General features: G+C 36.0%; 1 protein-coding gene across 1 annotated transcript in view; it reads left to right on the plus strand.

Annotated features, from left to right (window-relative positions):
• The window catches only part of LOC149569175 (protein WHAT'S THIS FACTOR 1, chloroplastic-like), a 40,927-nt gene extending 16,853 nt beyond the window's left edge, over nt 1–24,074 (plus strand). Inside the window, exon 2 of the mRNA XM_089821943.1 lies at nt 23,693–24,074. The gene's annotated coding sequence lies outside the window, so the exon portion shown is untranslated. The remainder of the gene's footprint in view (nt 1–23,692) is intronic.
• The last annotated feature ends 220 nt before the right edge of the window (nt 24,075–24,294 follow it).

A 24,294-nucleotide genomic window follows, 5' to 3' on the forward strand; every position in this document is an offset into this window, starting at 1 on the left:
ACATTTATTTATGTAGCCCCTGTGGCTAAAATAGCCATATGGAAGGTGCTGTGGAAGGAGGCATTTTGGGTTGGATCATCGTGTAATAGATGACATATTTAAATTAAATACACTTTGTCCACAAATTAGTTGGATACATGGAAAAACACTAGGAGGAACACAAAGTACTGTAATGTAATTGAGAAGAAACATATGAAAAATAGTACGAGATTGAGCACTAAGGGGTTGTAGGAGGATTATCATGCCCAATTCTTGGACTAAGATCTTTTTCCACAATGTAAATCATGAATGAAATTCCATCTAGATTTATACCATTCACACTCTATTCAATGTTTGCAGATATTGCTTCAACTTTAATTCTAGAAATTGGGTGAAGAGGAGTACCCTTTTCTTTAAGCTCACAAGCATCGCATAAGAACAAGGAATGAAGGACACAAGACATAAGCAGGATGAGGTTGACAAGAGAAAAAATATGAGTCATGTCTCACCTTTTTCCTCCTTTCCCGTGCATGGCAGCCAACCATAGCAGCTTCTTAGAAAACAGATTACAAATGCAGTGTGGACATAACATTTAACTCATAATTAATGGATCAAGAAAGATTACAATTCAGGCAAGAAAGTGTTTGGGTTCCTTTACTCCCTTGACCCCCCTTAACCTCTTGCAATCTTAATATGTTTATTTTTATAGTAGGCATCCACCCAAAAAAAGTAATCTATTGATAGCTACTTGTTGTCTTGCATTTTGTCAGCACAAAATGTAGGTAACAGTACGAAACATTTTCAAGCTTAGTTTCGCATTTCTCTGAGTTTAGTTCGTTATTTAATTGGTTAGTATTGATCAACCAATCAGTTTCAATTGATATAATGAATTATTTTACTGAAGGCCTTCATCAAGTCTTTTTCATTTTGCTCTTTGTCGAGCCTTTGCTTGATTTTTGAAGCCTTCATAGTCTGTTCTTTGTTTTTGAGTTTGCGTTTGCCTGTTTTTAGTCCTTTGGTTTTGCTCATGTCATGCCTTTCAATTTCCCCTTCGTTTCGGTCTAACCTAGAGGTCAATCGGAGTTGTCAGTCAAAAGTTATGTCCGTTTTAGTGCCTCAAAAGTGGACATTTTAGGTGTAACAACACGAATTAAAAAAATGATGTTATATTTTCAATTTGACATTCACTTTTTCAAAAATATAACATTTTACTCACTTTTTGTTATGCTTTTAAGTTACTTTATCTTTTAATTTATAATTTAAAGTGACTATAGTGCACTTTATGTTATAATTTTAAGTTGAGTTATTTTTTAATTTTTCACTTAAGGTGACTATAAAATTATATAGTTACATTTTAAATTTTTGATTTTAAAATCAAATACTTATTTAAATGTCACTTTAAACTAATGTTTATGTGTTATATTGAATAATATGATACATAAATATTATTTTTGACCCATATTGAGGACATTTTTATAATTTTAAGTGAAATACATGACTTAAAGGCCGCAAAAGTGGACTTTTTATGTGCATTTGCATGTAAAAACTTTGAAAAGTGGAAACTTTTCATGTTATTACATGTAAAACTCACTTTTGAGGATTTTTTTCATGCTATTACATCAAAAGCTTATGAAAGTGGATTTTTTTGATGCAATGACACGAAAAGTAGAGTTTTTGTGCTTAAGCATAAAAAAGGTGAGACATTTTAAAACATGTAAGTGGCCTCAAAAGGTCTGATTTTGCCTATCAACACATTTTAAAATATGCAATGCACTTCAAAAAGTGAGATTATGCATAAAGACATTTTAAAACATGTAGTAGACTCCAAAAGGTCCGATTTTGCATGAATACATGTTTTAAAATATGCAATGGTCATGAAAATGTCCTATTTTGTGAAGAAAATGTGTTCTTGCTCTCAAAGAATCCAATTTTGGCTATAACTCAAGACTTTCTCCATGGATTTGAATGAAATCTCTTGCATTCAAGGCGTTTTGGATTGGTGATCATTTTGCCTCCATAAAAAATTAGTTTAATGAGCCAAAAAACGTTTTTAAATCTCCCAAGCTAGGGCACGTTTTTGTAAAAAACTTCATAAATCTTCGAATTTTGAAAACATTTTTGATTGGAATCAAGTCGTTTTGGCCTTATTAGCTGATTACACTGCATTGTGATTATTATTTTGGTGTTTAAACACCAAATCGATTTGCTTGGAAATCTTCAGGAAACATGTTTTTTCCAAAAATGTCTCAAGAACTTGAAATTTTCAAAACCTTGGAAAAAGGAGAGGATTTAGGGCACGTTTTGGCATCTTGCAAATTGATCTCCTTGTTTGCTGCCCTTCATCATTCGAAGTTTCAAGATTGAAAAAGTTCTTACCATTTTTGAACAAAATTTCAAACAAAGAGCATCTTTTTCCTTCATTTTCGGCACTTATTCTTCATGTAAGTGGACTTCTTCCTTCTTGCAATTTAATTCATGTCTATCTTTGCTGATTTTATGCATGAAATCGTTGAATGGTTGCCATTTGTAAAAATCTTTGCCCTAGAATGTGCATTTTTCTTTTAAATATGAAGTTTTTTTTCATTTTTATATTTTTGGTTCTCCCCAAGTTCCAAATTCGAATTTAAACTTTGGAGTGCATTGCATCTTGGCATGTTTTGAGTTGTTTTCAAAGGTATGTTTTTTCTTTTGTTTTGGTTTTGTGTGCTTGTTTGCCGGTTTTTCTCCATTTGGAGAAGTTGCAAGTTTTTTCCCAAAAACTTGTTTTTCCTTCATTACATGCGAAAGCCTTGTCATCTTTCACTTTCCATTTCCATGTCATTCCATCTCACATCTCATCCAACAAATGCGATTACATGTTTTTCCTCTCATTCGCCATTCGCACATGCATATAATCCCATTTTCCACTTCCATTTTCACCCATCTCACCTTTCGCTTCCATTCGCATGACACGATTAGATGAAATGTCTAATGTGTAATTACATCTAAAAGGTCTGATTTTGATTAAAAGTCAAAAAGATGTCATATGCATCTTTTCCCATGTACTTTGACCTTACTTTTCCTCAAAGACATCTATAAAGTTCATTTTCGCCTCTACATATGCATTTGCGCCTTCATGAGCAAATACATGTTTTCGCATAATTCCATGCTTTCTATCTCATCCTTTATCCCTTGTTGCATGTTACATTTACATATAATCCATTTTCCATGCAATGACATCTTGAAAGTCCAAGTCACTTTTTGAAAACTACCAATCTTCATTTGTACGCATTCCCATGCGCCAAGCACTTTACTTCAAAAAAAAGAAGTTAAAGGTGCTGATGGGAAGTTGTTTCGAGTGTACATTCAGACATCATCAAGAAGGTTTTCAAAGTGTCAAAGACTTCAGTTTGTGCTGATCTACAAAGGAGAATTCGCGACAACTTGAATGAGAAAAGCTTGATCACATCAAGTTTTCAATGACCACAAACAATTCATCAAAGAGAGTCAGAGGTTATCAAAAGATGCAAGACCATGGTTATCAAGGTGAATGCAACAGTACAAAGTACAAGAACTCCCAATCTTGTGATCATCGGGAATTGCATCATCAAGTGCAAGGTCCTTCAAGATTGTTTCAACTCTCTTCCGTCTTCTTCTTCTTTCATGTTTGTAATTGAAGAGGATATATTACATGAAGATGTGTAATTACATGTAATGCGAGTTGCATGTGTATGTAAAGGATGTAATGCGAGTTGTATGTGCAGTTGCATGTAACTCTTTATTTTCTATAGTTAGACTTGGTCAAAGTTGGTTGAGTTGCTCCCACTTTTTCCTCCACCTTTTTCTCAATTTCTTTGCCTATATAAAGGAGTGCCCTCTCATTGTAAAATCATCATTATCTTTATGCAAGAAAACTTTGGAGAAATTGTGCCAGCATAACTTTATTTGTGTAAGCACTATTTTGAGAGAAAGTGAATACAAAGGAGCATTTGAGACTTAACTTTGATTAAGTAAGATTGTGATTTGAGTGAGTTGTAAGTTTTGTCTATGATTCATCCAAGTTGTCTTTGATTCATATTGTCTTGTGTTATTGGTAATTGTTCTAGTGAATTGAATTGAAAAGAGTTAAGAAACAATTGAAACCAGAGTTTTGACCAGGAGCAATTGTGAAAGTGTATAGCTAAAAGCTTTGTCTGTAGCTTATATTTTCTTCTTAATTCGCAAAATAGTAGTATTCTTACTTTTAGGAGTCTTTGTGCCCTAATTGTAATTTTTTTCCATATAAAAGTACAATCAGACTTAGAGCCAAACCAATACATTTTTAGCTAGCCTTTGAGTTAGTGAAGGTTTATCGGTATCACTGTTTCCAGCTCTTGATAGAAATATAGTTAGAGATTTACCTTGCCCATTATTCGTTCTACGAGTAAGTGGATCCTTTTTTGAAAGTTAAGAAGAAAGGATATTAGTAACAACCTATTTACGAGATCTCTCGACTTCTTACTTACCTTGAGTTGATCCAAAGAACGGTGAGAAGGGGGAGCCTTCCCTTTAAGGTAGGAGAGACTTTGTCTCACACACTGTGGCTGGTCATCCTATTTTGCGACTGGATTTTTATCCAAAACTGTCGGTTGCAAAATATCCACCTAACACTACCAAAGGCTCCACCCATAATCCCACGAGGAATAGCAAACGAAGTAGACATCTTTCATGGGTAACTGGTAGTCAAACCCACAGACAACAAAGCCCAGCTTCTCGCTTGAAATACACAACATAATAAGAAGAAAGGCTAGTCATGTGGGCCCTAGCTAATATTATATAAATGTCTGAAATCTTCATGTGAATGGTTAAGCTAGTCTAGCATGTAATCAACAAAAGATCCATGATGCAGGCATTAGGGATATCTAAGGACACAACAAACTAAGTGTCACATCCTTAGTGGTGGTTCCACACAAGACAACGCTGTTTAAAGCAAAAAATGACAACTTTAGAGAAGGGCAAGGGCCCCAGTCTAACACATGAAGCACCAATTGTTGTCCAAAGTGAGCTTCCATAGGATTTCTAATGGTCAAGTCAGTGTCTGATCCATAAAAAGGAAACTGTCACAACCAGTAAGCTAGAAACTAGAAATGGACAAAATAGTAAATACAACCTGAAAACATATACTAAATTAGAGTAAAAATACAAAAAGTTGAATGGTCATTGTTTTCGGGCTATGCAAGTTTGCCTAGGTACTTGGATGCTTTTTCGTCACTTTGGGTTCACTAGGCTCCTAGGAACTTAACCTATGGTTATAAGGCCTTGACCCTTACTCATCTTCCTTACTAGGACACTTATATGCTCTTTATACTGCCTCAAGACATAAAGTTGATCCCATTTTACACTTTTATATGCTTGTATTTCTTTGAGACATTGGTCACAATGTTATATCTAAATGAATAACTATGTTCCTAATCACAAAACATGTAGTTTACTAGTCATCGATAGGGTTTTCAAGAATAAATATGGAAGTGATTTAGAACACAAGTGAAAATTGAGGATCTCCTTATCTCCTCATCATTAGTTTGTTGCATCTGTAATCTGCAGACTCAGTGTACCCAGCAGTACATCCAAGCATGTAATGTTCCCTTCTACGCTTAGGCATGTTATAACCAGAATTAAGCCTTATCTAATATGCTTTTGGCCTAAACTGAATGGACTAAGTTCCCTTGAATCAAATCTATGTTATTTGATTATTCAAAGTAAGGAGAGTTATACAATCACCAACCATATTAAGCAAACTTACTATTAATGATCCTTAGTGTTGATACTACCTCTAACACCATTTTAGTTCAAGAAGAAGAAGATTAGGCTGTAACCAAGTTTCTTAGATATCAATCACAATAGGTTCCCTCAAAGTTTAGAGATCCAAACCCTTATCCTGTCTTCAGACTATTCCCTCAAGGTTTTAAAGGGATGCTGATCTCTACCCTATCTTGGGAATCAATCCATTGGCTGGATTTAGACAGGCATCTCCTTGGAAACACGTCAGTCCCTTCCTTTTCAGGTACTAAATGGTATCAAATCTGGACATGGACACTATTGTTGGATTTGTGAGTAACACCATGCTTAAAATATCAACACAAATTATGACACTATTGTTGGATTTGTGAGTAACACCATGCTTAAAATATCAACACACAAATTATGACACTATTGTTGGATTTGTGAGTAAAACTTCATCGCGTTCATAAACCAGTGAGTGATTGTAATACAAAAAAACATGAAACAACAAATTGTTTAAGAAAAAAATGGCAACTGTGAATGGTAGAAAGATAGCCAATTAGTTATCCTCTGTTGCACTTCAACAACATTGGCAACTATTCCCAACCAAATCAGACCACAAACTATACCCAAAAATAATATTCATATCAAATAACTTCACTCTCAGAAATACAAAAATTTAAATTTACAAGAATACAAACAACACTAGAATTGTAATCCGATTTCCATAGGAGGGTTTCAAAATGACAAAAGGGTAGGCTCAAAAGTTACAGATGGTATACCTCTTGGGTGCTGTAAACCAAAGGCATCATCTTCTCCGTAAGTGACCAATAACTGTCCTTCATATGGTAAACTATGACACAATTGTAACCGCATGTAAACCATATCAAGCCACCGCTTGCAGATACCTCCCAGGAAGTGTAAAGCCCATGTGATAAATCTATTTCTCGTTCTCGAATCCAAAACTTATGTTCTCTATCCAGTATCCAGAACACAAAATGCCGAAGACCCACTTCCGATCCACAAACTAATAGATTTCCCTCCCATTCAATAAGGTGATATACAAAGCCTACTGAGGCAGGAACGAAAAGAGTAAAGCCCCATTGATCTTGATTCACATCATAACCTATAATCATGTGTAAAAAGTTATCCCCATCTTTGTACAAGCCCTCTAAATTACTAAATCCTTCCAATTCCTGGGCATCTTTGCTATTGACTCTAACAACGAAATAAATGACACCATTAAAGAAAACTTTGAGTCTCCAAAAATTTGCAATATTACTCACCAATTTCAACCCGCATGGAATGAAGCCCTTGCATAATAAGAATAATAACATACGACTCTAAGCCTGACGTGCAAATAATAACATACGAGTACAAGCATATATTTTGTTCTTTTTTTGTTGACCCAAGTTGGTCGAAATTTTTACCAACTTGGGAAAACTTAGGACATTTTCAACCAACCAAGGATGAAAACCAAAAATAAGATGAAATCACAGCTTTGGTCGAAAATATTGGTAGAAGAACAAGTGCAAATGTACTAGTGATAAGACAGAAAAAGAAAACATTAAGCATTTTGTTTAATAATTTAAATTGTTACCTTTGGTTGTTGTGGAGTCTCCTGAGTATATTGACAACATATTATTTTGACATCCATACTTGCACATACATGTATATGTATATGTGAATATATCAATATGATGATATTAAATAAATATAGAATTAAAATATATGCACATGTACGTAAACATGTAAGTACAAACAAAGATGGCACAATATCATAATGCCAATATATTTTTGTTTTGTAAATCTTGAGAAATATAATCTCTAAGTCCTTATTTTGGCTCCATGTCATTGAGCATATGCCACCTTTGTATCAGGGTATTTCTTCTTTTAAATTTTAAATTAGCATCTGAAGAGTTTCTTGAGGCCGATATTGGCCATGCACATCACATCTTCTTGATAACCGATGTTCTTGTTTAAAACCGATCGAGAGTTCCTATTATATATCACCACGAATGTGGGTTTGGCGATATATCTCTCTTATTTCATTTGCTAAATCTGCAGAGTAGTACTTCTGATATTTCCAGACAAATCTGATATTTTTGCAGAGTGGGCAATACTTTCCTCCCATTCTTTCTATTTCCTCATATCTTTTTCCCTCTCCATACAGTCCCGCAGCTAGTCCTTTGGCTCATGCGAGAATATTTGGGAAGAACTCAATTATACAATTCTTTTGATAGGTGATGTTTTCTCTGTTACAATAGTTTATGTTTGTTATACCTTTGTATGAGCGGCCAACAAGTCTATAAATGTCTGATTGGGTTTTTTATCAGAGGGCCGAACTCAAGGCCAGAAATGATCTTTAAGTTATGATATGATCCATATCTTGTGAACTTTATCCTTGTTAGAAAGCTCTATTTTTTTATGAGCAGTAAACTAAAGTGTGTGTTAGTGTATGTTGTACTTTTGATATGTGAATACATTTAATAAGATTGTGTGAAAGGATCTCAAGAAGTCTGGTAAACTCCAAGGATTCACCAAGGCAGAGAAGCCTTAGATAATGGGTGAAGAGGAGTGGTTCCCCTGAAAGAAAGAAACAATTGATCAGTCATTCCATAAATGATAAGAATCTTTAAAGGCAAATTACTTAAGCGTTAGCTCATGATTGTCCAAGTATACTCACTTGCCAAGTTGAAGGGTGAGTTGACACTCTAATACCAGGATGCTCATTTGTAGGATATGGTGTTCCCCATGTATTTCTAGGTAGGGAGGGCCTTTCTCAGATGAGATTGTGTGGGGATAAGTTAAGGTCAACGGTTGGGAGGTTAAGCCCTTGACAATGTTTCCCTTCTCCACAAGATGCCAAGACATGCACCAGACAAAGATGAGTTATGCATTCAAACATTTGCTTGTAACAGGTATTTTATTTTTATGATGTTTTGTAAGTAGAAGATATGATGGACTTATTTATATTATTGAATCAGTTAATTCCTTTGATGAAAGCAATCTTTCTCATCGATGTAATTGGTAACCAATTAGATTGGTTGATCTTCCAACTAAACATGAAGTATAGCTACATGCAAGGGATAGGTTTATTTGATGGATTGTTAGTTCTATCTTTCATTTATGTGAATTATGAAAATGAACATATCTTTTAACTGTATGTCATTGCCATGGTTAGCAATAGAAACAAAGGGAATTATACAGTAGTATTTGATGTCCTAAATGATACAATGGTATTTGATGCTCTAAATGATATAGTGATATTTGATGCCCTAATTGATACAATGGTATTTGATGCCCTAAATGATACAATGGTATTCGATGCCCTAAATGATACAATGACGTATTTGATGCCCTAAATGATACAGTGGTATTTGATGCCTGTTGTGAGATTTTCACACCATCGTCCCAAAAATTTTGGGGACCCCCTTTTTTTAAATCGCCTTGGCAAATTTTTTTGAAGTTGTCCAAAAATTTTTGATTTGATTTTTGAAACCTTTAAGCCTTCGACACCTTTAGGACCATTGGGGAGAGGGTTAGACTTATTTTCACCTGGTTTCAACTTGATTTTCCAAAACAACCAATTTCATCCTTAGGCGGGACAAAATTTCAAAAAGCAACACTTGGCAGGATAAAATTGTAAATTTTGTACTTAGACGATTTTTAAATTTTTTTTTGGATATAATTGTGCAAATTTGGATGATTTTCAAAAAATGAAATTTTGTTAAATTTAAAGCTTTTTGGAAAATCTTGAATTTTTCTTCGGTGATTTTTTTTTTGTAAAGATGAAGTCAAATTGCAAAATCGATTTTAGACTCTAGCAATGATTTTATTTTTGTCAAAATTTAAATTGCTTGAAAAAATCGATTTGAATTGAATTGCAAAAATTGGCTTTAATGGATTAAAATTGTCTTGAAATTTTTTTAAGCCTTTAATGAAATTGGTAATTTAATATTGAAAATGGCATTTGGCTAGCCAAAATCCAATTTTAATGATATATTAATTGCTAAATCGTCATTAAATGGAAACCTTTAGCATCTCCAAGGCATTATTTATTTTATTTTTACAATCTTGGTCTAATTGGCAATTTAGAAAAGTAAATTTCATCTTGGCAAAGTTAAGTTTTAGCTAAGCATTTAATTGGGGGCCAATTTTGGTGTTCTAATTAATATTTTCTTGCTCCCAAGGTCCCAGTTGGCCAGCTAGGAAGGAGAGGCAAGTGGGGTATAAGAGGAAACTCTTTCCCCTCATTTCCTCATTCCTCACTCCTCTTGGGTGCTTCGGTGATTTTTAACTTGGAGCAGATTTCATCTCCTTTAAGCGATTGTGAAAGGGCAGATTGGCATTCTTTTGGTGATTTTTCTTCATGGTAGAGATCTCCTATGCTTGGCGATTTTCATTGTGGAGTAGATCTGCACTTTATATTGGTGATTTTTCATGATTAGAGGGCAAAGTTCTCATGCATGGCAGCTTCTCTAGGGTAGATCTAAAACTTCTCTTTGCTAGGCGATTTTTGCAAATCCTGATTTTTGCCAAGGAGTTGTGATTTTTGCCCTAATTTGGGCAATTTTATTTGGAAGAGGTTATTATGATCAAAGGTCTGATTTTTTCGAGGCAAATGGTGGACAATTACGAGAGCACTAAATTCTAATTTTTCTAGCTAGGGCCTCAAGAATTGCAAGGGGTTTGAAATTTTCGAAGTCTGATCCTAAATTCCAAAAAGAAGATCTGGCTATTGGTAAAGGTAACTTCAAATCATTTACAGTTGAAAGGGATCCTTAAGCTGATTTCTCTCTTTTGTTTTTGTCTAGATATTGTCTCCCTTGATTCTTCTTGCATTCATCATCCACCACTTCACTATCCCATCATAGGTTGACAAGATGGTAGATGTTAGTGCAAGCAAGAACCTTAAGGGAACAAACACTAAGAAAGACAAAGAGGATATGATGCCCAAAACAACTTTCTTCTCGAAAATGAGGCGAATAACTGATATCAATGTCGGTATAGTAAACATGATATAGGTAAAGGACAGACTAAAGGAAGGACAATCCCCCTTGGCAAAGAAGATATACAGAAGGCAGTTGCACATCACAGCCCAAGTGTCGACACTTCCATTTCAACCATGATGAGTGACGTTGGGGTGACACTTGATTTTGAAAACATCAGAGAAGAGGATATCAATGAGACAAGATTTGGATCAAGATTGGATGAGTTAGGAAAGGTTGCTATCAGGAAGAAACATTTGAACACCCTTTCCTCCCTCAATGCCTTTATCAGATTTGCAAAAGAGTATGAGAAGGATCATGAGAAGACACTACAAGCAGCAAGCAGCGTGATGAAATTGGTTGAGCTCAAGATAAAGCATACACCTTGCCCTCCCATGGAAGAAGTCGACGAAAGGCTAGCTAAGTTCATTGTCTTAGCTAAAAGAATGAAAGAAAAGGGGAGAGTTATATTAGAAGATCATTTGATGTAAGCCCAAGTAGCAATTTCTCTTTCTTCTAGAATAGGACAAGTATCTAATTTTGATTGGCCACCATTTTGGTGCCTTCTCATTGGTTGCCACTTTTCCACTTTTTTCATTGGTCCATTGACGAGGTGGCATCTTCTCATTGGCCGATGGGGTGGCAACCCTAATTAGGGTTTCTAAGATTCAATTTGGATCGTCGATTTTGCCTTTTGATCTCTACCATCGGTTGTAATTTTGGCCTCTATATAAGGCCATTTTGCTCTCATTTGTGAGGGAGTTATGTTGGAGAATTGTTGCCAAAATACTATCAAAATTGTTCTCTATTCATTGTTGTGGCTTGCATTGTGGATATACATGATAATTTTGGTGTATTGCATGGTTCTTCTCATTTCTCAAATTAAAGTAGGATTTCATTTCATGTTGTTAGAGTAGAAGTAGATGGCTAATTGTATGGTGATGTTAGTGAATGTTTGATAGGGATCTACAATCAGGCCACTAGCATCTTAGCCACTGGTTAGGTAGCCCTGTGTGGTAAACTAGTTCTCTTTTCCTTTGAATCATTGCATCTATGGAGGTCGAGCCATTGGTAAACTTTCATTATATTCGATCCCCGTCCATTTGCTAATCTTTCCATTCATAGGAGTAGGAGTAGAATAGCGAGTAGTGGAGTAGTTGAATTTAACTCTAAGAAAGTAGGAAGGTAGAAATCATTAGAAGCATTATTGCCTCCTCCTCGTGCAATCAACATTATCTGCTCTACATCCTCCTCCATCACTGTCGCCATCAACATCACCTGACACTCATACAAAATCATCACCATCTCACCAAAAACCCAAGTCATCCGTCAATGAACAACGTAAGGATGCCTACGTGATTACCAACAAATCACATCGATAACTGAGTCAATATCCACAAGTGTAAGGAACATTGGAGTTATTCTCATATCCCATGAGCATTAACTTTTCAAGAGAGGAATTGTGTTTGATACTCCATATCAGATATTCAATTACTAATATGTTATGTAGTGGTAAAAAAATTGGCATCAACAATGCCCTAATTGATACAATTGTATTTGATGCCCTAATTGATACATTGGTATTTGATGCCCTAAATGATATAGTGGTATTTGATGGTATTTGTCATTTTGATAAAGTGGTTTAGCTATTTGTTCCTAAATGGTATTTATGAACTAACCTGGTTTTTGTAGAAGCATCTCTAGACGGATTTCGGTTTTGAATTCTACAGTATGTAGATTTTGAATTCCGTGTTAAATCATTGATGGTATCTTCAATTGTTAGTTATGAAATTTCTATTTAACCGATTGTAACCATTAATCTCATTCCAGGAACATAACTGATATAACTGTCTTCCTATGAATATGAAGTAATATCTGTATTTCTTTGATATGCTAGTTGTTAGTTAAGATCTGGGAAAAGTGGTTGTTACAATAAATGCCATAAAAAACAAGCTCACCATCTGGGCAATAAAAGGCATCGTGGAGAAAATGAGGCCTAATTTATCATCTTTAAAGTCATGCTCAATAATGGACCACTACAGGGAAGCAACAACCTTTCCAATACCTGGCAAACTATGCTATAGATCATGAGGATGAACAACTCATCAGCTAGTCAATTTCAAAGCTGAGAAATTTTAATAAACTGATTCTCAAATGAAATGCAAGCAAAAAAGCAAAATGAGATGTCAATACAGGGAAATCCCTGTGCTTGTGCTGATGTGGCCCAAACTATAATCCCACACATGAAATATCCTCCTTAAAAAAATTAAATTTAGAATGCTCAGATAAATAATCAGTTACAAAAGAATTTGCAATTCCAGAACTCCACAAATAAATTCACATCTTTAACTCAGAATTGCAAATGACATTTTCTGCAGTAGTGTTCTTAAACATTCCAGTTCAGAGACGAATTTCATATGGTCAAACTTTAAACAAAACTTATCAATAATAAGTTATTATGAATTGCAGATGACTGTTCACACTCAGTACATAAGCAGCTAAGCTAACAGCAGATGACAGAAAAATTTATGATATAAACTAATACTAAATCATATGATTCTTATTACAAAACGATCAGGCATATAAATGCTGTTGCGTGGACTATCTTGAGGTGTGGCCCATATGGTACATCCTCCTGATACTCTTCAGCAGTCGTACAAATGACTCAAGGTGTCTTTTCTGATGTTGACAGGCACCGAGCAAGGTCAGCTCTGTGAACTATTTTGAGGTGTGGCCCTTATGTCACATTCTTCTGGTACTGACAAGCAGTACTAAAAATGACACCAGATGCCTTTGCTGATGTTGACAGGCACTGCGCAAGGTCAGCTCTTTAAAACTCACCTTCGAGAAGAGATAATGTGTGCCCCAGGCATTAGTGATGCTTAACGGGCTGAGATTTCCTTTGCGAGCTGGAGTGACGTCCTACTCCAAGCAGTCTCCTAAGGGTTCTGTCTTAGAAGAGCAGACAGATATGTTTGATTTCCAAATAACTGATGCCTTTCTCGCACCACTAAACCTTTTTAGATATCAAATTATTAATTCATTCCCAGCTACGCCCAAAAGGTTAACTGACATACACAAAACTAGTCAGCGTAAAGGTAAAATTAATTGCATTTATGGTTTATTCATTAATTTTATAATGTTTTTATTTATTTATCTATGAAATTGCAAATGGATGACCTGGTCAACCTAGGGTCTAGTTGCGCTCATTGCAGTCTGCCTGTTTCTGTTGTTGCTTGCTCTCAAGCAACTGCAGATTCAAATCCACTTCTTTACCCATTGCCTTATCTGTGTTCTAATCGGAAACCACCTCTATACAGTGTGTCTATGTCCCTTTCCCAAACACCTCTTTCCAGTTTCCCACGGTTGTCTGCATGTGAAGCATATCTTTCCCATTCACAGCTTGTTTTTAGACATCTTCATTTGATTTGGCTCAGGCAGAAGTGATGTGGAGATTTATGTACCCATCCACAATCTCTACAAAACCATTCATTTTTTGCTCTATTTGCAGCAACACAGCATTCCAATACTTCATTTCTTAGCACACATAAAATCTCAACTACTGACATCCCACTTATCTTAACAAATTCTAATTGAAGTTGCTCCGAGTCTGATTGCACACTTTTTTTTGACTAATCACATGCTCTTCTTACTATACATGACAGAAGTAAATCAATCCCTTGGATGATAACATGCCTCTCTGGTCATACACATGGATATTTTGATCCTTTTATCTTCTTTAAGACAACTCAATGCTCACTAGCAACATTCCAACTCTGTCACACAATGTGACAAATGTGACTCTCCCTATTCATTATTCCAATAACACCTTCACTCAAACCTTTGTCTTGGTTCAACCTTTACACCTTATGCCTCTGATCTCTCATAATTACAAAGGACTCTCCTCTCTTTATATTCAACACAATACTCAATTCCTTGACCATATATTGCCCAACTATCAAGCATTCAAACTTTAACTCGTCCAACATTTAGACAAATAGTTATGCCTGCCACTTCCTTTTAATAACAACCACCAACATGTACTTAAACTTGGGCCCCCTTGTTCCCAATCACTTAGACATCTTCATTACTCGTACCTACACATTCCTAATCCATTACTTCTTATACAAATGGCTTTTATTTTTCGGACTCTCAAACCAGACCAACCTTCAATGGTGCTGCCAGTCCAAGACAGAAAATCAGATTTGCATGACCTCCTACAAATAATATGGAAACATAATATACATTTTTTTCTTTTCCTTATGACCAATTGTGGGGCTCTGATCCAGGTGCAATACAAAGGAACTACACTTTATTGTTCACGAGATATCCTAGATGAGGGTTTTGATAGTCTATAGAAAAAGTCTTATATCTTTGTTAATAATGCATGAAATCGGGTGCCCTAAAAACCAAGATGAAGAAGGTTCAGTAATTTATCATCCACATTTGATGGCTCACCAGATAGGGGATCATTTTCACCATGAAAAACACAAAATCAGACGCTCAAAATCTTGACAGAATAAGAGTTTGGACATCCTGCACCAAAAATTGAATAACTTTCCAATATATAGTGGAATCAGGTGATTCAAAAGCCAAACTGAAGTGGATTTACGCCTCCATGAAATCCAATAGGTTTCAGGTCAATATACTAAGATTTGTGACATGAAAAATGTCTGTAATCAGACTGAAATGTTCTGACAGAATTATGAAAAGTACAGAAACTTATCTCTTATAAAAACCAGACTTGTTACATTGACCAATGCTCCATATTTTTGGGAATAGACAATATATATGGACATACTCCATCACTAGGAACCAAAAATAACTCCCAACAACCACCCTTAAACCTCTTTTGAACCAACTTTGGTCAGTTAGCCTTTAACTAGACTATTACATGCATTGTTAATTTAACAACTTTTGAAATCTCCAATCTTTATGAGCTTTATCCATATTCCCTATTAAAAGGATATGCTATAATCAATTATGAGACCTTATGAAAATCAAAATACTTATCAAACTCCTAAACAAACCATTAAACCCTTTACATGATCCCTTAGGCCTAGTTTGCCTATCATGGCACCTTTCAACAATTTGATCACAACTGGTTCAACATTAGGAACTATGGCTTTAATAACCTCAAATCATCATCAAATGGTCATATACACCTTGTAGACTCAATTCCTCTATAGCTTCTTCATTAAGGCCTCATGGTAACCCTGCCAATAGTGGCATGTTGTGATGGTTAAGTTGTTGTGTTGATATCCTTGCCATCAAGGTTCAAATCTCATGGGATGAGGTCCCCATTTGTGGCCTCACTGGTTCATAGCTCCAGGTCAAAGCGTTTACCCCTCTTTTTAGAAAAAAAAAAAAAAGGCCTCATGGTAACCCTTGTGTCCTAGGTGCTCCTACACCAAGAAGCACCTTCTTCTGAAAAGATTCTTTAGATAGCATAGGAGATGTTGTCACATTTAGATCTTCTGTCAATGAAATTAGAGATTTAAATTGTCATCGACCTGTTCTTCTACCATCCATTAGAAAGATGGGGTGCTTTCTCTATCATTACTTCATAAGCTCTCTGAACATTCTCGATGGTGAACATGCTGTATTTTCACAGACTACCTATTCCGGATTTTAGAAACTGCATGGGCACTTGTTCATTCCATTTGCATTTGCATAAAATCTTTTGAAGCCTTCCCATCAATTTCATTTGGTTGGTAACCTGGTAATCATACTGCCATGAGAGCACAATGACTTGAGGCATGTGCCTATTCGGATGTGTTCACTTTGATCCTTTAACATCTGCTCCAGGATCTGTGAAAAGGAAGCATCAAGAATAAATGCAAGAATTATGGTTGCTAGAGCTGCATGAATGTGACCATTGTCGTCTCCTTGAAGAATTTAATGAAGTGTGGTAGCTACATGAATGTGTCCAATGTCGTCTCCTAAAATGTGTAAATTGGGAAAAGAAGAACAAACTTACAATGGTTGACTAACACCCAGTGATGATCTATTTTCAATACACAAGAATTTGTAGAATCACTTCTTGCAGAAAGAATTCTTCCCCAGAGTGAATGTGCACATAAGGCATTGAATTGATATGCCTATTCAGATGCTTTCACAGGATTCAGTTTTCTTCTTGTGACTGCAGGGGTGGAATGAACAACCATTCTTGGCAACTGTTTGCTGAATTCCAGTTTCAGAGTTATTCTTTAGCGTTAAAGTATTTTGTCTGCAGAACTGATGTTATGAAGTTTTTGTATGGATCGAGTATTAATTCAGAGTGGGAGCTCCAATATACTGTTTCAGATGTAGAAATTTTAATGAACTTCAAAGACCAAACAGTCCGGAGGCGCAAAATTTCCAGTTCCTTTAATGATAAAACAACATAAAGACAACAAACTACAATTTTCGTTTTCATGATTGTACAACTACCAATTCAAATTTTCGCTGGCAGTTTTAGGATAACCTTAAACAAATCGACGTGGACATTGTCAACATGTTATTTCTGCTCTAAAACAGAGCTGAAAGCAATATGAAAAAAATATAAGTCGACACGTATTCCACTGAATCTGCACATAATGCATTCAAATGATATGCTATTCAGATGAATTTGTAGATGCATTTTTCTGCTTGCAATTCGAGGGGTGGAATGAACAATCATTTTTGGCAACTGTTTACTGGTTTCTAATTACAGAGAACAAAAGAGGAAGGGACAACATTCATGACAGAGTCCAAATGGAGACTATGACCTCCCTGTTTCCTTCACACCCAAAATGCCTCCTGGTCCAAAAATAGGTCTTATCTTACATCTATGTGGATTAGTGATACCCCAGATCATCTTCAAAGGTGGTCTCAATTTCAGATTTTTAATTATTTTTCTTCCGTTTGGCTCTTTTGCAAAGAAGCGAGGAAGAACCATTGTGCATTTCATAGTGTGAAGCTTTCAAATGGAAATGTATCTGTCCTGATGCAAACAATTCCGACATAAAAACAGACATAAAAGGCATCGCTTAAAGGAGGATAACTGAAAAAGACAAGTCGGCATGGAAATGAAAAAGAGAGAAGCAATGATACGATGACAGATGGATTCAGATCTGGCGTTTAGTTGCAATTGTAAATTTTGTGTTGAATAATATTTACCATTCAACCATATTTGAAGTCCAAAAAACACAAAGAAGCACGCTGGTATTTGAAGTCCAAGAAACACAAAGAAGCGCAAGTCAACATGGAAATGAGAAAAAGAGCAAGCTACGATACAATGAGGGATGGATTCAGACCTGGTGTTTAGTTGCAACTGTAATCTTTGTGTTGAATAGTAATTAACCATATTTGAAGTCCAATCATTTTGTGTTTATTAGTGTACATCAATAATTACATTTCACATGTTCCATTTGAACATGGATGATTGGAGATAGAGATTAATTACATTTACAATATTCAAAGCCCACCAATCACTTAATCATGGACGAGTGTGGATAGAGAGGTTAATGACTTTACTTTCTTTAGCAGCGAGTTCCGCACATCTGCTTTTAATGCCTGCCTACTTGAATCAATCTGCTACAGCTATGCACCTTTGGCACTGAGTTCCCCACATTTGGTTTGAATGCCTACCTACTTGAATTAATCTGCTACAACAATGCACTTTCACTTTGCTTTCTTTAGCACTCGAGATCCCCACATTTGGTTTGAATGCCTGCCTACTTTGAATTTATCTGTTACAACAATGCAATTTCATTAAGTGTTAAATTCAATTGATAAACACCACTAGAAAACCCAAATCTTAATCATGTCAAGTCCAATTGATAAGCATCATAAGCAAACCCCAAACTATCGGCTCATCATTGCATGAAAAAAGTATGCAACTGCTAGTTTATTTCTGTATGGACAATGTTCCGTGGATGCTGAATTCACCAGGATGCCACCAGAGTAACATAAACCTGCAGCCAATAATTTATTCTTGGTTTGCCCTTTCTGAATCACTTTGTAGAAAACTTAGGGCTGAGTGCTAAACTTCGACATGTCCTTGATAATTTAGAAAGATGCCTTACCTATACATGGACTTCCTATTCCACTTTTTAGAAAATGCTTTTTCCCCCATTTCACATCTAAATGCCAAGAATACCATGCTAATCATTCCTAAACTGCCTCAGAAACCCAACTGGAGTGATAGCTGCTGTAGAAGAGGCTTAGATCCTCTAACTTTGTCCTACAGAATATTATCTCCAGCTCTGAGAGCCTTATTTACAAGCTAAACTGAGGACATAAAACTTTGATTCAATGTTCATGCTGCTAAACATTAAAACAGTTTACCCATACTGGCGGAAAAGACCACCTTTTCTGTTCAAAGAAATCTAAACACCCGATTACATTTTTAGATTTTATGAAGATGGAATGTTCTCTCGACTATTACTTTAAAGAATATTTTCTGGGAAAGAATATTATTTTGATTGTATTTGGCATCTCCAGCTCAATTTTAGAGGGTGAATTGAGTTCAGATTATTCACCATCTTTAGTTGAAATTGTGCATCTTGAAGAGAAATAAAATTGAAAGTAAAAACAGCAGATAAAAACAAATAAGACGAGTGCACCATATTTATCGTGGTTCACCACAACTTGTGGCTACATCCACACTGAAGAGCATAGTGAAACTTTATTTAGTTATTGCAGCTTTGATACACAGGGTTTTGCTCATCTATTTATACAATAGTCTTCAACAGAAGACGAAGAGACAAATATGGGAAGATAAAATGAAGAGTGAGGGAAGAAGACATCGAACAATCTCCCACTTGAAGTTCAACTCATGCTGCAACCTCACATCTGAGCAACCTCCCACTTAAAGTTTGCTTTCCCTTACCAATCCCATGGTAATAAATTGCCAAAAGACAATCTCCATCAGTGGAATAACAACCACAGCTAGTTGCTAATTGCATCCAACAAACCATACAACATTAGTAGATTTCTAACTATATAGCCAACTCATACAACAACTCACCATATAACAAATATACCCTCTTCCAACAAAACACACCAAAAAACCATTTTTGTGCAAAAATCTAGAAGACCATTATAGAAAAATCCAAATTCTGTGAGCAATGTCAACTAAAAGCTGACTCAATCTACCAATCAGCACATAGAAGGTGTGACATTAACTTGAGATGATCTACTAACCACAGCCAACCTGCTCCAAGATTTCACATGACATCTTCCAAGTCCTCATGAAAAGACCACATATAGTTGTTAACAAACAATGAAGTACAACAACACTAGATGACCTCAAAAAAGGAACTCTTGGAAGAAACACCCATGCAAACCATAACTTATCCTTTTACCATCACCACCAAGTGCTCACTTGTGCTAAGTATGATCTTCTTTACCTCCCCAAATAAGAGCATTTACAACACCCAATCACTATGGATGAAAGCTCTTTGTAAATAAGAAGATCAAACTCAAAAATATTCCAAAACTAGGAGCCATCTCAACCATCTCCTAAACTCAAATTTACAAGGAGATAGATCTGCCGATTAGACCAAGAGTGGGGAGTGAGATTGCTCCTCTAGGATACACCAAGTCACAATGACTCTTAAACAAGAACAATTTTCACTAGGTCCATAATGAACTCATGGCCGTTCACATGTGTAGGCTCCTTGGACTTCATGCTGAAACCTCCAAAGAGAAACCGTTTTAACAAATGTTTTCTAAACCAAGAGAATTATAGCCTCACCCAAGCCTCTTAGTTTTCAAGATCACCTCCATGGTCAATCCACAAATGTACTCGATACCAAGAGCACTAACAAGATCAACAGTCAAAACTCCCACTGCACATCAGCATAACTTGAGAACACAACATGACAACTTGATCTCCACAAATTGAAACTCTTACTCCAAAGAGCGAAACTTGTCAAGAGAACTTATATCATGCCAACACTCCAGTCTAGAATCAAGAGCTCACCATGGCACAATAACAAACATCTCCAATCACATGGAGGGAACCATCTCATGACAACAAAACTTCTTGCTAAAACTCTCACTGCAACGTGACACCAAACTCTTCAGGGTATCAAAAATAAAATAAAAAATGATACCAAACATCACACTAAACAGTTATACCTGAAGCTGCAAACACTTTTATCACTTTTAAGCAAAACTTTCTGTACCATGGCCTGTACATCATCCTCTGAATCAAAAACTAATAAGTGCAAAAACACAGCTGTGTTGTCCACTTTGCTCTTAGTGATCTCAAGTACACTTATATAGAGAGCTTAGTATTGTCTCCATCAGTGAAATTTCTAAGACTTTGTATATGACTGTAAAATCCTCATGGCATAAACTGATCACCCCAACACTCATACAAGACTAATCTATCAATAAAACCTGCTGCCTAGTCTTAATAACAACCACTGGATAGAGTGCCTTAGATACTTCCGAAAATAGAGTTGCCGTACCAATGGAGTAACTATGTATGCATGTACCCATGTTTCTGTGTCTGGATGATAAGAAGAATTCCAGCTAAATGTGTTGTGAACATTCCCACATTTTGGAAATTGAGCCGTTTTCCATGAGCCACCATCATAGCCTCCATTCACAGGTCTTTGTCCTTCAACCTCGACCTCCTGTAGAACTCATTTTCCTTTTCTTCTGCTTTTTCTCGCTTTGCTTCTCCCATCCTTGGTGCTTTCTTCCATTGTTCTGGCATTTTCTTCGTACCCCTCATCCTACTCCGCAAGATTTTCCATTTCTTAACCTTAGCATTCACAGTCCAAATATATTTTGTTATTTTTCAACCTTACAATCCTCTGTCTTCTTATTGTCAGCTAGCATATCCTCTGCTGATCCCTCATTCACAGGCCACCATGTCTTAACTCGTGAACAAGCCCATAACAGTTATAGAAATGCATGTGCTTCGAGAGAGCTAGCATTCAGGGGCTTAATCTGGACCTTACATTATTATACAGGCCTGCCAGTCCAAGCGACGACCATCCACCTCCAAGACTCTTAATCTTCTTGCACAGGAAGACCAACTCCAAGAGCAGGAGTGTAGTGAAATCTTCATACATCTGCCAATATCCAATACTGATGATGATGTGGATTGGTTACTATCGTTCACCGTCTTGTCCAGATATAGTACAACGATAGTAACTTTTCTCACCAGTGATAAAAAATTCAGCTCTCTACTGCTCCATTATTTTCCATGCAACATCTCTTCCTCTTTTCTTCAAATTCCACACAAAAAGTGCAACTATCCTTCTTCCTTTTTTTAATTCAAATTATTATACTCTCTGTTGCGTATGGAAGCTCCAAACCTTTGGGCACCTATCCACATCACATTGGCTATATGTGCAGCTCTTACACAACAAAAATATCAATTGGGCAAGCCACAAAACCAGCTTACTGACCATGTCAAATGCTAACTTCCTTCGTTTTATGATTCCTATCCATATAACTTGGGATTCAATCTTTGCACTATCTTAGGTGAGTTGTCATCAATCATTTTTTACTTTGAATTGGCTCTCTGTTGGAGGACACTTCTTTGAATTTTATGATCTCATTGTCCAATGAACTACTTTTATATGTTCTCTCACCTTTGGTCAGCATTACCCTTCACCTGCAACCCTTGGGCCACTATCTTTTTAACAATCCCTCTAAATTTATGTCGTTGTCTTCTTAAGATTATCGTCTCTGACAGAGTCCACCAACCCACTCCTAAAATTTGTTATGGTTGAGGTATAGATTCAGCCTGAAAGAATAGTGTTTCTTCTCTGACAAACAGAAGGTCCCATTGAGATTCAGGGGCCTCCTAAGTTCCCATTGTAGCATAGAGAAAGACTGTGGTGTGAGCACTTATATAAGAACCGCGTGTCATCCATATGAATGATAAAATAACAGAAGTGTAGTTTTTCATGTTCTTTAGTTGGAATAAGGCACTTGAAGTGGGAGTAAGGTAGTTGTGTCTGCCAATTGAGTTCCATAAAAATTCCTTTACAATAGAAAATAAATAGTTGCAGTGTGTTTGGCACCTGGCCCAAATTTCCCATTAGGAAATAGGGAATTTCAAGCTATCCACCATTATAGAGGCATCAATTTGAATAGAATAAGATAAAATAAATGTGTAAAAGCATGACAAGGTTGAGAATATGAACTCTTGTGACCAGAAGAGAGGTGACTCATTCTTTGTATTTCCCAGGATTGTGATGGGATTGATACCATGGAGTAAATATGACATGTTCCCCTCTCTCAGCACACATATGCAGGATGTACAGTGCGAATATTATCGCTGAAGTCAAAGTAAGATTATAATTAAGTGCCCCACCTATGTTTTCCTGTGTATGGTCATATGGCAATTGCAAAGAGGACAATGGCAGGTTTCAAACATCAATGGCATCATTTTGTATGGTATAAGCATTGTTAGATGATGTGTACATATTGCACAGGATCTGCCAGCTGCAAGATGCAATATGGAGTTGATGTCATGTGGTGCATGTGTATGGTCCAATGCTAGTTACACTAGAGCATGGCATGTGTTGAACATGTGTAGTGATCCACAAGGCTTAAGGACAGGCCTGATCTATAAATAGATTCTAAGGCTTCTGTTGATTGTTACATGAATCTCAAAGAAGAATTATACATCAGCGAATAACAAAATGCCCATACAAGGGATAGTAGATTGTAGGTGTCATTGTGTGAGTTATATATTTGATAGTAGTGGTCCTCGAAAGTCTCTGTGTCCAATCAGGTTGTTTTCAAAGTGTTATTTGTTGACTGGGAAACGATGTAAGAGTACCCAGCAAGAGATAGCGGAGTCTAATTAGTCTAGCAAATTACTCAGTGAAGGAAACATATAAATTTATAGTTCATAATTGCTTTCTGTGACAAATTCCCTTTCTAGCCTCATTTTCTAGCACCATTATTGATAATGGCTTTACCATACAGATTGTTCTAAACTTAGTTTTCTTTAACCTCCTTTTACCTTTTTTTATATGTTGCAGACTAGAAGGCAGATATATTGTTTAATACGACAACACTTGGGGGAGGAGGGAGACCCGTGGCATTGAAAGGTTTATATTACACTTTGTCGTAGACATTTTATATGTTCTGTTGTAGTGCTGGGCCTATCCCATCATTTGTTGATAAAATATGTAAAATCTTGGATAGTAAAATTTTAGTTGAATTCTGTAGGAACTTTGTTTATAGATGTAAAACTAGGAAAAAATCTCATAATATCAGTGGCTGTGAAATCATATTATCACCTAGTTGTGATAACAGTTGTTTATTGGTTGCATACTTAGTTCTGAAGATAATTTTGTGATTAGTGGTTTTTAATATTAATTATTTAATTAAGGCTTACATATTTTAGTTCTTGATGTAAAATTATCTGAATCTACAAATAGTGAAAGTCCCTGCTAGGTGCCTTAGCATGAAACATGAGTATGGTGAGAATATTAAAGTAGTAAAGCCGGGGTGTTTTTTGTATTATACAACTGTCTAAGAAGTGTAAAGAAAGTTTAACAATTAACATGTCTCTGAAATAGGGGTTTGACTATGGAGATACACAAAACATAGGAGGGTCTTGAGAAACTACCTATGACAT

This window comes from Cupressus sempervirens, chromosome 3 (assembly GCF_028749045.1).
Source record: "Cupressus sempervirens isolate cs-2001-9-10 chromosome 3, ASM2874904v1, whole genome shotgun sequence".
Taxonomy (NCBI): Eukaryota; Viridiplantae; Streptophyta; class Pinopsida; order Cupressales; family Cupressaceae; genus Cupressus; species Cupressus sempervirens.